Source organism: Urtica dioica, chromosome 6, assembly GCF_054948205.1.
Source record: "Urtica dioica subsp. dioica isolate 48M chromosome 6, U.dioica_male_clone48M_v1_H2, whole genome shotgun sequence".
Lineage (NCBI taxonomy): Eukaryota > Viridiplantae > Streptophyta > Magnoliopsida > Rosales > Urticaceae > Urtica > Urtica dioica.
Window position 1 is genome coordinate 13764816 of NC_142761.1, and position 12675 is coordinate 13777490.

General features: G+C 40.5%; 1 non-coding gene across 1 annotated transcript; it reads right to left on the minus strand.

The window, feature by feature from the left end:
- Window positions 1–3068: 3068 nt before the first annotated feature.
- On the minus strand, window positions 3069–3172 carry LOC149393426 (small nucleolar RNA R71). The gene has a single exon (XR_016299971.1). It is a non-coding gene; the product is annotated as a small nucleolar RNA R71 (small nucleolar RNA).
- Window positions 3173–12675: the final 9503 nt, after the last annotated feature.

The window sequence follows — 12675 nt, forward strand, 5'->3', positions numbered from 1 at the left end:
CTTCTTTGCTCATGTTCAACTCCTTTTGAGTGAAAATATAATTTAAGCTCTTATGATCGGTAAATATCTCACACCGAACACCATACAAGTAGTGTCTCCAAACCTTAAGGGCAAAAACCACTATGGCTAACTCCAAATAATGAGTAGGGTAATTCCTCTCGTGATTTTTGAGTTGTCGTGATACATAAGCCACTACTTTTCCGTTTTGCATTAACACAGCGCCAAGAGCTGTCTTTGATGCATCGCTGTAGATAGAAAAAAGTTCTCCACTTTCAGGGACTATAATGATTGGCACGGTGGTGAGTCTTCTCTTCAACTCTCGAAAACTCTCTTCAGACTTCTCAGTCCACTCATACTTCTTATCTTTCTTCGTGAGGGTGGTGAGTGGAACAGCTAATGTAGAAAACCCTTCAACAAATCTGCTATAGTAACCCGCTAAACCGAGAAAATTCTTGATCTCTGTCACACTTCGAGGCGGTTTCCAATCACTCATAGATTCTATCTTAGAAGGATCAACAAAGATTCCATCCTTAGAAACCACATGACCAAGGAAATGCACCTTATCCAGCCAAAACTCACACTTTAAGAACTTGACATATAGTTTGATGGCGTCTCAATGTCTGTAGTGCAATTCGCAGGTGCTCTTCGTGATCTTTGACACTCATAGAGTAAATTAGAATGTCATCAATAAAGACAATTACAAATTTATCCAAGACTGAGTCCAAAAGACATTACCATGAACTCGTAATGACCGTAGCGGGTGCAGAATGCAGTTTTTGGAATGTCTTCCTCCTTGACTCAGAACTGATGATAGCCGGATCACAAGTCAATCTTCGAGAATACCTTCTCTCCCTTGAGTTGGTCTAATAAGTCATCAATTCTAGGAAGCGGATACTTGTTCTTGATGGTAACCTTATTGATGAGTGCGTTTTATACGTACAAATCTCTTGTTCCCGGAGTTGAATCGAAGCGAATTTTTAAATGTTTTTGATATATCTTGTGTTTTTTTTTATTTTTTTTATTATAGGTTTTCATGATCTAAAAGTGTTTTGAGGGCAATGGAGCAACTTTGGGATGATTTGAAGATTTTTCAGACGAGTTAGAGGAAATCAAGAAACATCGCATATTCTTCTGCATTATTTGAGATTGTGACGTGACGATTCTGGATAAATTCTTTCCGCCATTTATTAGAGCTATCTCTTAGCTTTCCAACGCATATTTATTTGCGAAAATCGGACATCGGAACAACACGATACGGCCGATACAAAAATAGTGCGCGCGTCCGGAAGCATCCTAACGCCGCAAGGAAAAATGTGCGCGCCGCAAGGATCTCCAGACTATCAGTGCGCGCCGCGAGGATTTGACACGCGCGCCGCGTGTTCCTTCGGGTTTTGACGGACTTTCTTTCTGTTTTTGATATTTTTGGGCGATTTGAACCATTCCAAAGGCCCAATAACCTATGTATTCGACTTTAAGCTCTCAAAAACACATCTTCCCTTTTGTTTAAGATTTTGTTTTATCGTTTGGTTGTTCTTGAGAGCTTTTGAAAGAGGAAAAATGCGTTCTTCAATGAAATTGACAATCTGACGAGTTCTCCTTCTCCGAATTCATTCGTTCTTCTTTCCTCTCTTATTTTATTTATTTTATTGCTCTAAATTATTGTTGAACATCAATTTTATTTAATATGAATTCTATTTTGGTTTCAATATTTATTTTAGTGCTTTTAATTATTCTGTTATGTTTAGCGTTGATTATGAACACCATTAAAGGCTAAGTTTCTTATGGGGTTGCGATGTAGCCGGGATTGATAATGGTTGGGGGGGTTCATTAGGGTTATATAATTATTGTTTGCTTCATTATCATGGATTGCTTGATATGAATTATTCCTTATGCTTTGTAATGTTTGATCACCATTAGAGTTGTTATCTAGGATTGTTTATTACTCGAGAGAGAATCGATAATCGTGCTTTTGTTCATGTCTTCATAGTTGATCCTAGGTTGAAAAATCTAGGCTATTTATGTAATCGTTTGAACTCTTGTTTCATTGCGTGTGATTGTTTTAATAGGATTAGATGCAGAGAGGATAATAATTCATCAATTACATAGGTTTGCTAGAACACTCGAGAGAGGCTAGTGAATAATTTTGATAGAGTGAGATTAGCATCCATAGGAGTAGATTTTGTTGTTCAAACCCGAAACCACCGACCTAGTTAGTTCCGGTGAAATCGCGACCCCTACCTTCTCTTCTTGCAAAACTCATATTTAATTCTCTGCTTTAGTTTATTATTACTCTTGCTACAAACATCTTCTTAATATTATTTGGAGTTAATTAGCATCAAGTTTTAGGAAATCGCTGTTTCACTAGTCTGTGTGGGTACGATACTCGAATTTACATTCTATATTACTTGAGCGACACACGTACGCTAGCGTGCGCGAGTTATTTTGCAACAAGTTTTTGGCGCCGTTGTCGGGGACTAGTCTACAATAGCGATTGAATTTACTTGCTCGTGGTATTTAATTTCTTAATTTTGTTTTCTAACTTTTTGTGTCACTTTCTTGCTTTTGAAGGTGTATGCGAAAAGATGGATCATCAGCTCTTGTTCCAATCAACTCCGAGATCGAATTTTTTTTTTAAGAAAAATCGAAAAGAATGAAAGGAACGAGCAATGGAAGAAAACAGGAGCAACGCCGATGAGCCAAAGGCCCTATTTCAATATGGATTACCACCAGCTGACGCCGCGCAATCGGCAATCGCTCTTCCAGCTCTTGCGGGTAATCAGAACTTCAAGATCAAGACCGGCATAATACATATGGTCCAAGGGAACCAATTCTCTGGAGCACCTGCCGAAGACCCGCGAGACCATCTGACGAACTTTGTTGAGATTGCAAACACGTTCAAGCTCCATAACGTGTCCGACGAAGCCATACGCCTTCGCCTCTTCCCGTTCTCTCTACGGAACTGAGCCAAGACGTGGCTCAACTCACTCCCGCCGGGCTCCATCACCTCATGGGCAGACCTGCGCATCAAATTCATCTCAAAGTTCTTCCCGTTCGAGAAGATGCACAAGAGACGCAACGAGATCCACTCGTTCGCGCAATACGACGATGAGTCCTTATTTGAAGCATGGGGGCGCTTCAAGGAGTTAGAGCGGAGGTGTCCCAATCACGGCATCCAAGGGTGGATGATGGCGCATATTTTCTATGGCGGTCTCTCGCCATCGTCTCGCACCCTAGTCAACACGGCCGCTGGAGGGTCGTTCTTTCAGAAGACGGAGGGGGAAGCTCACAGCATCCTCGAGGAGCTGGCATACAACAACGACCAATGCCCTTCCAAGCGAAGGATTCAGAAGCGCGAGCCAGTCACGCCCGAGATGGAATTGATAAAAGTTCTCGCGGCACAGGTGGCCGACCTCACCAAAACGCTCCATGAGCAGAAAGCTACAGTTCAGGCTGTTCAAGCCCCTACTCCCGAGCCATGCTTCTGGTGTGCCGGTCCTCATTCTAGCGATGAGTGCGCGCCAGGGGACAATGGCCCACAAGCAAATTTCGTCAACAATCGGCCGCCCAACTAGAATTATAACAACTACAATCAAGGCCCGAGGAATAACTATCAGTATGGGGGATGGCGCGGTTCCCAGAATGACATGCCGATGCAACCCGCACCGCAAGCTCAGCCTCGACCGCCTCAGAATCAGCCCCGACCACCGCCATATCAAGCCCCACCATTGCGAGCTTACAAGAATGAGACCAATCTGGAGGAGCTCGTAGCTAATCTGGCCACGTCGACGACCGTCTTCGTGAATTCCACCACCGATTTCATGAACGATACGAAGACGGCACTTTGAACCAATCGGCTCAAATCCGAAATCTCGAGACGCAAGTGGGGCAACTCGCCACTGCTATCCACATATTGACTGTTCAAAGCCGAAGCTTTTCACAGTTTCATCGAATCTAATATTCCACGACCTAGATGCTTGCTTTAGTCCATAAATGGACTTAAGTAACTCACAAACCTTGGTCTCTTGACTTTTATCCACGAAGCCGTCTGGTTGAGCCATATAAATGCGCTCGTCAAGATTGCCATTCAGGAAGGCAGTCTTGACATCCATTTGCAAGATCTCATAGTCGAGAGCTACTGCTATGGATAGAAGTATGCGGATGGATTTAAGCATCGCGACTGGCGAGAAGGTTTCTTCATAGTCAATCGCTTCTTCTTGTATATCCACCTACACCATACGGGTTTAACCCCTTCATGAAGGTCTACAAGTTTCCAGACTTTGTTGACATATATCGAGTGCATTTCAACTTTCATGGCGTCAAGCCAAAGGTTTGATTCAGAACAAGCCATTGCTTGGCTATAGGAAACAGGGTCATCCATGTCTCCATAGGACATGTACCTGTCCGGCTTTTGAGTAGCCCTCCCACTACGTCGAAGTACTACTTGACGAGATTCTGATGAGTTAGGTTGTGTTTCAGTTGGGGTAAGAACAGTTCTTACAGATGAGGTATAAACTTCCTCACCCAACTTTTCTTCAAGCACAATTTTGCTTCTAGGTTTTGCATCCTTCATAAAGTCCTCCTCAAGGAAATGAGCATTCGTGCTAGCGAAAGTCTTATTGTCCTCGGGTCTATAGAATGTGAAACCTTTGGTTTCTTTTGGATATCCAACGAAATGATAAAATTCTGACCTACTAGCCAACTTGCTAGTCTTTTGCCTCAGTACGTGTGCAGGGCAACCCCAAATTTTGATGCGGCCAAGATTTACTTTACGACAGTCCATCGTTCATAAGGAGTACAAGGAACCGTTTTGGACGGAACTTGGTTCAGAATGTAAGCGGCTGTTTCGAGGGCATATCCCCAAAATGAAATAGGGAGTGATGAATAACTCATCATTGATCTAACTGTCTCCATAAGAGTTCGGTTTCCTCTCTATGACACTCTGTTTTGTTGAGGTGTGCCAGGTGCGGTAAGCTGAGAAGCGATACCTTCTTCTTTAAGAAAGTCATCGAACACTCCAGACATATACTCACCACCTCGATCGGATCGAAGGGTTTTGATCACTTTGCCAGTTTGCTTTTCTACTAAAGCCCTAAAGACCTTAAATACGTTAAAGGTCTCGGATTTGTGTTTGAGAAAATACACAAAATGGTATCTTGAGTAATCGTCAGTGAATGTAACGAAGTATTCGTATCCACCACGTGCCTGTTGACTGAGCGGACCACATACATCAGAATGTACTAGTTCCAGCAGCTCAGTGGCTCTTCGACCCTTATAGGAGAAAGGTCGATTAGTCCTTTGTCCTTCTATGCAAGATTCACACGTAGGTAATGAACCTATTGCAGAGGCTTGGAGTGGACCGTCCCTCACAAGTCTCTTAATCATGTCCAGACTAATATGACCAAGTCTTTAGTGCCAGAGATATGTTGATTTTATTAGATCAGAGGATTCATATAGTTTGATCCTCTTTGGCTCCCTAACTAGATCATTATCTATTTCGGTGTCTAAAAGAGAAGGTTGAGTGGGATAAATGTAAAAAAGACCATTCTTCATACATGCATCAGCGACAAAAGAATTTGAAACAAAAATACGAATTCCATTCTTTATAAACTTTAAATAATAATCTTGGTCAAAAAGTTGAGCAACTGATATTTGGTTTTTCCCAAAGGAAGGAACATAATAAACATTATTCAAATTTAAAGTGCGATCTTCAAAAGACAGTGTCACGGATCCCACAGCCTTCGCAGACACCACGCTCCCATCACCCCACTTGAAGCAGAAGTCGTCATCCTCTAAGTCTTTGCTTTTCCTAAAACCAGTTAAGGAGCAGCAAATATGGTTAGTAGCAGCGTAGTCAATAATCCACGATGATACATTATCAGCTACTAAACAAGCTTCGGTTATAAGTACAATACCTTTTTCCTTAGTCTTGAGGTAGGCAGGACAATTCCAATGTCCGTGACCAGGCTCATTGCAATGGTGGCACTTGTCTTTAGACTTGTCCACCTTCAGAGCCTTTGGCGTCTTCGTCTTCTTTTGAACCTTAGGTTGGTTCTTCTTCTCGGCCTTGCAAGTTCTCTTCTTAGGTCCAGATGTGGAGGCAGTAGCATGTACCTCAGCGGTGTGAAGCTCCTTCATAAGCTCGGTAACAGTGTACTCTAGCTTGTTCATGGAGTAGTTCAGCTTCAAGGTATCAAAAGAATCGGGAGAATTTCAAAGATCATGTCTATTTTAGTCTCCCCATCAATCTCAGATCCAAGGATCTCCATTTCGTTTAGATAGCCAATGATAAGCATCATATGATCTCTAACGGGAGTTCCAGCCTTCATGCGACAGTTCATAAATTAAACTGTCGGACCACTTGTTGCCTAGCTTGACGTCCTTGCCCTCCAAACATCTCATGGAGATTGTAGAGCATATCGGTGACAGTCTCGATGTCACAATGTTGTTGTTGCAACACATTGTTCATATATGCCAAAATATAGCACCTCGCACTCTCACCGGATCGAAGCCAGGCCGCCAAGGAGTCTTTCTCCTGTTGTGTCGAATCTTCATTCGTTTGAGGAGGACAGGGGATGGTGAGAACTATTGGCGCATGAAAATGAACAACGATTATATACCTCGAGCGGTTCGATCCAAGGCCGGACCAAGTGATCGCACCCGGGCCAAAAGTGTGAACTCGAAAGTCTCGAGCTAGGTTTTCTCTACTCAACACACTTCTCAGAGGAGAGAAGGGGTGAGGAGGAGGAGTGACCGTGCCTTTTGTGTATAGGCTGCCTATGTACCCGTGTGTGGGATCAGGTCAGAACGTAGTTCATGGCGTATGTAACGCAATATGAGGCGCGGAGCCTGGAGGGTGTGCTCGACTGAGGAGACGCAGCGCGGAGGGGTCCTCGGCGACGTCTCAGAACTCTGGGATTGAGTGACCCGAGAGAGAATGTGTGTTTTCTCTCTTTTGGAGACGTGGGAGACTCTAAGTCAAGAGTTCCTTGTCGTGGCGGAGATTCCGGACGCGTAGCCGATTTCCAGTCGAAAATGCATTATGCGTAGGTAATTTCTTGTAAGAAATGGTGGACGCGTCTAGTGTGCTAGACGCGTAGGCTATTTTCAGTCAAAAACCGCAAGAGCACTCGTGGGCTCGGGATTAGTCGTTCGATCAAGAGAGGCGGCACTTGGAAGTCCTCGGGAGTGCTTCAGAATCTCTGAGAACGAGAAATCGAGGAGAATTCGCTTCAGGCCAAGGATGGCATCAAGAGAAGCAGAGAGAAGTATCAAGTTTCTTGAGAATGAATGGGATAGCTTTCCCCTCAATGAGAGGGGGTATTTATAGTTGTTGGAGGGCCTTAAGAGGCTTCTTTTTCGTCCATGTGGGACTGGGGGCGCGCGCCCTGTTAACAATGGTGCCCACAAGAAGATTTGTAGTCTTTATTTTGTACATTTGATGTAATAAAGTCTCACGAAGACTCTTGCTTGTAATTGCTTATTCATTAATAAAAAATGAAACGTTCATTCATTCTTCCTTGTCTGTTTGAAGATTTATGATAAAACATTAGTCTCTAGTCCATAAACAAACCTAACAACTTACGAAGAGACAAATGTAGATTTGCATGAACAAACTCTTCGTACTTTGCTTAAAACGATATATTCGCAAGCTAAGGGTCAAAGGACTATTGACCTCAGTACAATTTTTAGGATAATCTATGATGTCTGGTTATGGGGCATTGAGAGTTGGAGACTCTATAGTTCTTCTAGGTGTTTTCCGAAGGTACTGAATTGACCAGTGTACTTCTAGAGACATAATAAGAACAAACCATTTAACCTCTTATGTCTCGAAGTCACTACGTATGAATTGCATCATGCTTACCTTAATCCTGAAATGAGACATGCCATTTCACAACTTACATATTCTCATTTGAGAAAGTCAGAGTTCGGACTCACTATGTGATTCCGAACAGGGCCTATTGGTGAAGTACTAAGTTGTGAGAATGTTATGAGTAACTTTGTGAAGTTCTCATAGATATGGAATTCATGTACAAGATTGCTGAAATGCAATGTATATCATCACATGCTTTGTTCCTTGGAGTGCGAATAAATGAACTGGCCAGTGTCCAAATTGAGTCTTGACTCTTTGGATGAAACAATGTGACTTGTTAGCTCCTCGTCAATACATTGTTTCTAACTTATTCACAAGCGACGAAGGAGTTGAGGAAAGAACAGCTAGAAGGGTAAAATGGTAATTTCATAAATCCCGACTAGCTGATGATATTCATGAAGGGTAAACATAGATAATATTCAGTGGATCCGCTCATCATAATTTGGTTGAATTCTTGAGTAGAAAATAAATTCATTTGAACCGAGAGATTTGCAGTGTCAACTCTTTAGTGGAGTCAGTTGACATTAAGCTAAACTTGGAAAAGGTTTGTGAACTTTTGAGTCCAAGTTTTTAGCTCAAGCTTTGTTCATTTGGATCCATGAGGTCACTGTCACAAATCACATCGAGTAGGAATAGTTAAACTAGAAGCTAAGTCAAAACAAGAACGAGACAAGTTTTGTGAAAATTGTCTAAAGGGTATTTTTGTCTTTTTAGACATAGGACGAAATGAATGTCAATAAATTTTTTGACATTGTCATATGATGACAATTGAAATTTAAATCACATGGCCAACTTAAAGAATTTGGGCCTTGAGGATTAATTTCATTTCATAGAATTTTACTTGAAAATTCTTAATGGGCTTTTCTTATGTTGTCATGAACAAATGAAGAAAAATCTAGAAGTCCTTCTAGAAGCCTTACATGTCCAACCCTTGGAAAAGAAGGCTGAATTTTCGTTCATGCCATAGTGTGAAAGAGAGTTTATTTTGTGCATTAATGTATGAAGATACTTGCCAAAAGAAAAAGAGGAAACAAATATTCCTCTAGGTGGAATGGGACACACGGCCAAAGAAGAGGAAACAAATTTGCAAAACAAATCCCTTAAGGGAATGAGACTTGGGCGCATATAGGAGAAAATGGGCAATAAGGGATTGCTCATGAATGCTTGGAAAAAAGAGGAAACTTCTTTTTCTAAGGCCAACCCTTCTCCTAGAAATAGGGCTCTCATTCTCATTGTTTTCTCATCCCACACAAGTTAGAGATTGAGAGACTCTCTCTCTAGACATTGTGGCCGCTCACTCCTCTCTCTCTCTCTCTAAGTTCTTTTCTTTATGTTTTGGCACCTAGGTCCACACTTGACCTATCATTTTAGCTCTTTGACTTTGAGACTTGTTCTCGAGTCGTCGTGTTTAAAAGTGTCCACTCACTAATTCCTTTTCTCTCTAGTAATTCTTGTGATAGAAACTTTCGTGGTTGCTCGTGTTGCCGAGGAAAGAAGAGAGACGTGCTGCGAGGGGAGACGAACGTTGCAACTTTCCAAAAGCTTCCCAACGTTCAAGCTTCTAAAAGGTTAGTAAATTCTTTAATGCTCATAATAGTTTTTATTTACATGTGCTTGCTCTTTGTCTAGGTTAGTAAAATTGTTTTACTTGTCAAAAGAAAATTTTTAAAATTCTGCTGCTTACCCGAAGCGTTAAACTCTTTCTTAAACCCTAGATCAATTCCAACAAATGGTATCAGAGCTATAGTCAAAGATATGCATGTACATGTATTTAAAATTATGAGCTTGAAAATCGTTTTCGAAAGTTTACTAATTTTGTGACAAGTTAGAATTGTTTTCTTAAATTTTTTTTTTTTAATTTATTGCTCTTGCCTTTAAATTAAAAATCATGTTGTTTTTCTATGAGTTGGGGATGATATTAAAACACATTAGAATCAGTTCTAAAAGTTTTTAATTTTTAATATTGAAAAACGTGTTTTAAAAGTTTGAGAAAATTTCGAGTAAATTTTTTGACTAATTTTCTTGTCTTACTAGTTTCTTTTATTTGCTTGAATCGTTTTATGCTTGTTGTTATTTATTTTATGTCATGTTATTACCATGTTAATAAAACACAAACAAAAGCTTTAAAAACTTCCTAAAACGTTCCGTTACACTCGATTCTTTTTACGCACCAAAAGACCGAACTTTAATTATTTCTGTTTTCTTCGAGCTGGAGTAAAACCCCCAGTAAAAGTGGCATAACTCTCTGCTCAGAAATTGAAATTTAATGATTCTTTAATCAAATTAAAGGTCTATCTGTCCGTTTTCCAATGCCACCAGGTTTGGGTCAAAAGGACATCGGAGTCGCCAGTTTTGCTGATTTTACTCCGAGGTGCGTGGCTGTTTCGAAACTCCAATTTTTTTAGAAATCCAGATTTTCAGCCCCACTACCCTGAGTTATAGAACTCTAATGAGAATATTTTCTTGAGCAAAAATATTTTTTTATAAGATTATAAACATAATGTGAAAGATTAAAATGTTTTGATTTTTGAAAGTTTAATTGAAATTGAATTTTTATAAAACTAGTTTGAATTTTGAAAAACCGTTTTCATTTTCAAACTTGAAAATATTTTGTCATCCAAATCAAATAAGTTTTCAAAATGTTTTCAAAACTATATCTATATCACATATGTTCAAAATCTATATGCTCTTGAAAATTTTGAGTGGGAGGTCTCCTCGAAGACGAGCCGAAAAATAAAAAGATGTGTAATCTCAAACTTCCAAGTGTTCGAGTGAGTTGAAGTTCACACTTCCCTCACGCACTTTCCCAAAATAGAAAATAGGAAAAGATCCGAGTATATCCCTTGTGCCTTTATGCACTAACACTGCTCTGAACATGAATTTCTAGGATTCTTTTCTAGTTGTCCGCTCTATCGCTCTATAACTAGGGAAACCGTTTCCGAACTTATAAGAGTCGATGTACCAACTCCAAAAACTATGTGGGAGGGTTATACTTGTTGTTTGTAACCCAAGATCCCCAACACTAATGAAAGAAGCAGTTAACGTGAGACTAAGAGCCGCTCTTGTGGCCCTCTCTTAAATGGGAGTACTCTAAGGCGTTTTTTGCTTCGATCATTGCTCAATGAGCTACATCCGAGAGTGAAACGATGATGACAAGGCCTCCCCTTGGGGGATTGTTTTTCAAAGTTGACCTTTTGGACTAAGTGGTTGGTTGCACACTTAGGCTCAATCCCTAGTAATCCTCCCTTGAGGCTCTGCGAAAGGATGTGAGTGATCAAACCAATTTAAAAGGTGGCTAGTCAAAATTGGTGTATTGACATCTTGGCTAAGCATTAATGATGTGTCATTTACTTATAAATGGATATTTTTTGCGGCCTTCTCTTGAGGGAGTAAATTATCGTTTGGTTCATAACACCTTTGGATTTTATCAAGTATTAATGAAACTTAAATCCTAAACCAAAGACTAATCATAAACTTGTTTCAACTTTTATAGGCAAAATTTCTCTCAAACCTCTCTCGATCATCCTTTCCTCAAACAAACTCGAAACCAAAAACTACGTTAACTGGAAACATAACCTCGACATAATACCTACCTTTAACAAGCACAAATGGGTACTCACCACCCCGTGTCCTCCTCTAACGAATGATAATTCGACTCAAGAGGACAAAGATGCCTTCGCGGCCTGGCTCTGTTTCGATGAGATTGTGAGGTGCTATATCTTAGCATCAATGAACAATGTGTTGCAACAACAACATCGTGAAATCGAAACTGCCGCCGACATGCTCAACAATCTTCATGAGATGTTTGGAGAGCAAAGGCGTCAAACAAGGCAACAAGCAGTCTGACAGTTTATGAACTGTCGCATTAAGGCTAGGACTCCTGTCAGTGACCACGATGCTGATCGTTAGTTACCTGAATGAGATAGAAATCCTAGGATCTAAGATTAACGAGGAGATCAAAATAGATATGATCTTGGAAACTCTCTCCGAATCTTTTGATACCTTCAAGTGGAACTACTCCATGAATAAGCTAGAGTACATTGTTACCGAGCTTGTGAAGGAGCCTCACAATGCTGAAGGTCTCACTAAGAGAAAGAGAAATCAAGGAGAGGCACATGCTACTGAGCACAAAGCCTCCGCCTCTGGATCTAAGAAGAGACCTCAAAAGGCCGAGAGAAAGAATTGTCATGCCTATCTTAAAGCAAAGGAACATAGTATTGTACTAATTACCGAAGCATGCTTAGTAGCTGATAATGTATTATCGCGAATTATTGACTCCGCTGCTACTAACCATATTTGTTGTTCCTTGACTGGTTTTAAGAAAACCAAAAGCTTGGAGAAAGGCGACTTCTGTTTCAAATGGGGTGATGGAAGCCTGGTGTCTGCAAAGGCTGTGGGATCCGTGACGCTGTCTTTTGAAGACCGCACTTTAAACTTGAATAATGTTTATTTTGTTCCTATCTTTGAGAAGAACTTAATATCCGTTGCTCGTCTTCTTGAGCAAAATTATTGTTTAAAGTTCATTAAGAATGGAATTCGTATTTCGTTTCCTGGTAGTTCTTTTGTCACTGATGCATGTATGAAGAATGCTCTTTTCTACATCTATCCCACTCAACCTTCTCTTTTAGACACCGAAATAGATAACTGTTGTCAATGGTGCCCACAAGAAGAGTTGTAGTCTTTATTTTGAACATTTGATGTAATAAAGTCTCATGAAGACTCTTGCTTGTAATTGCCTATTCATTCATTAATAAAGTTGAAACGTTCATTCAAACTTCCTTGTCTGAAGCTTTATGATAAAACCA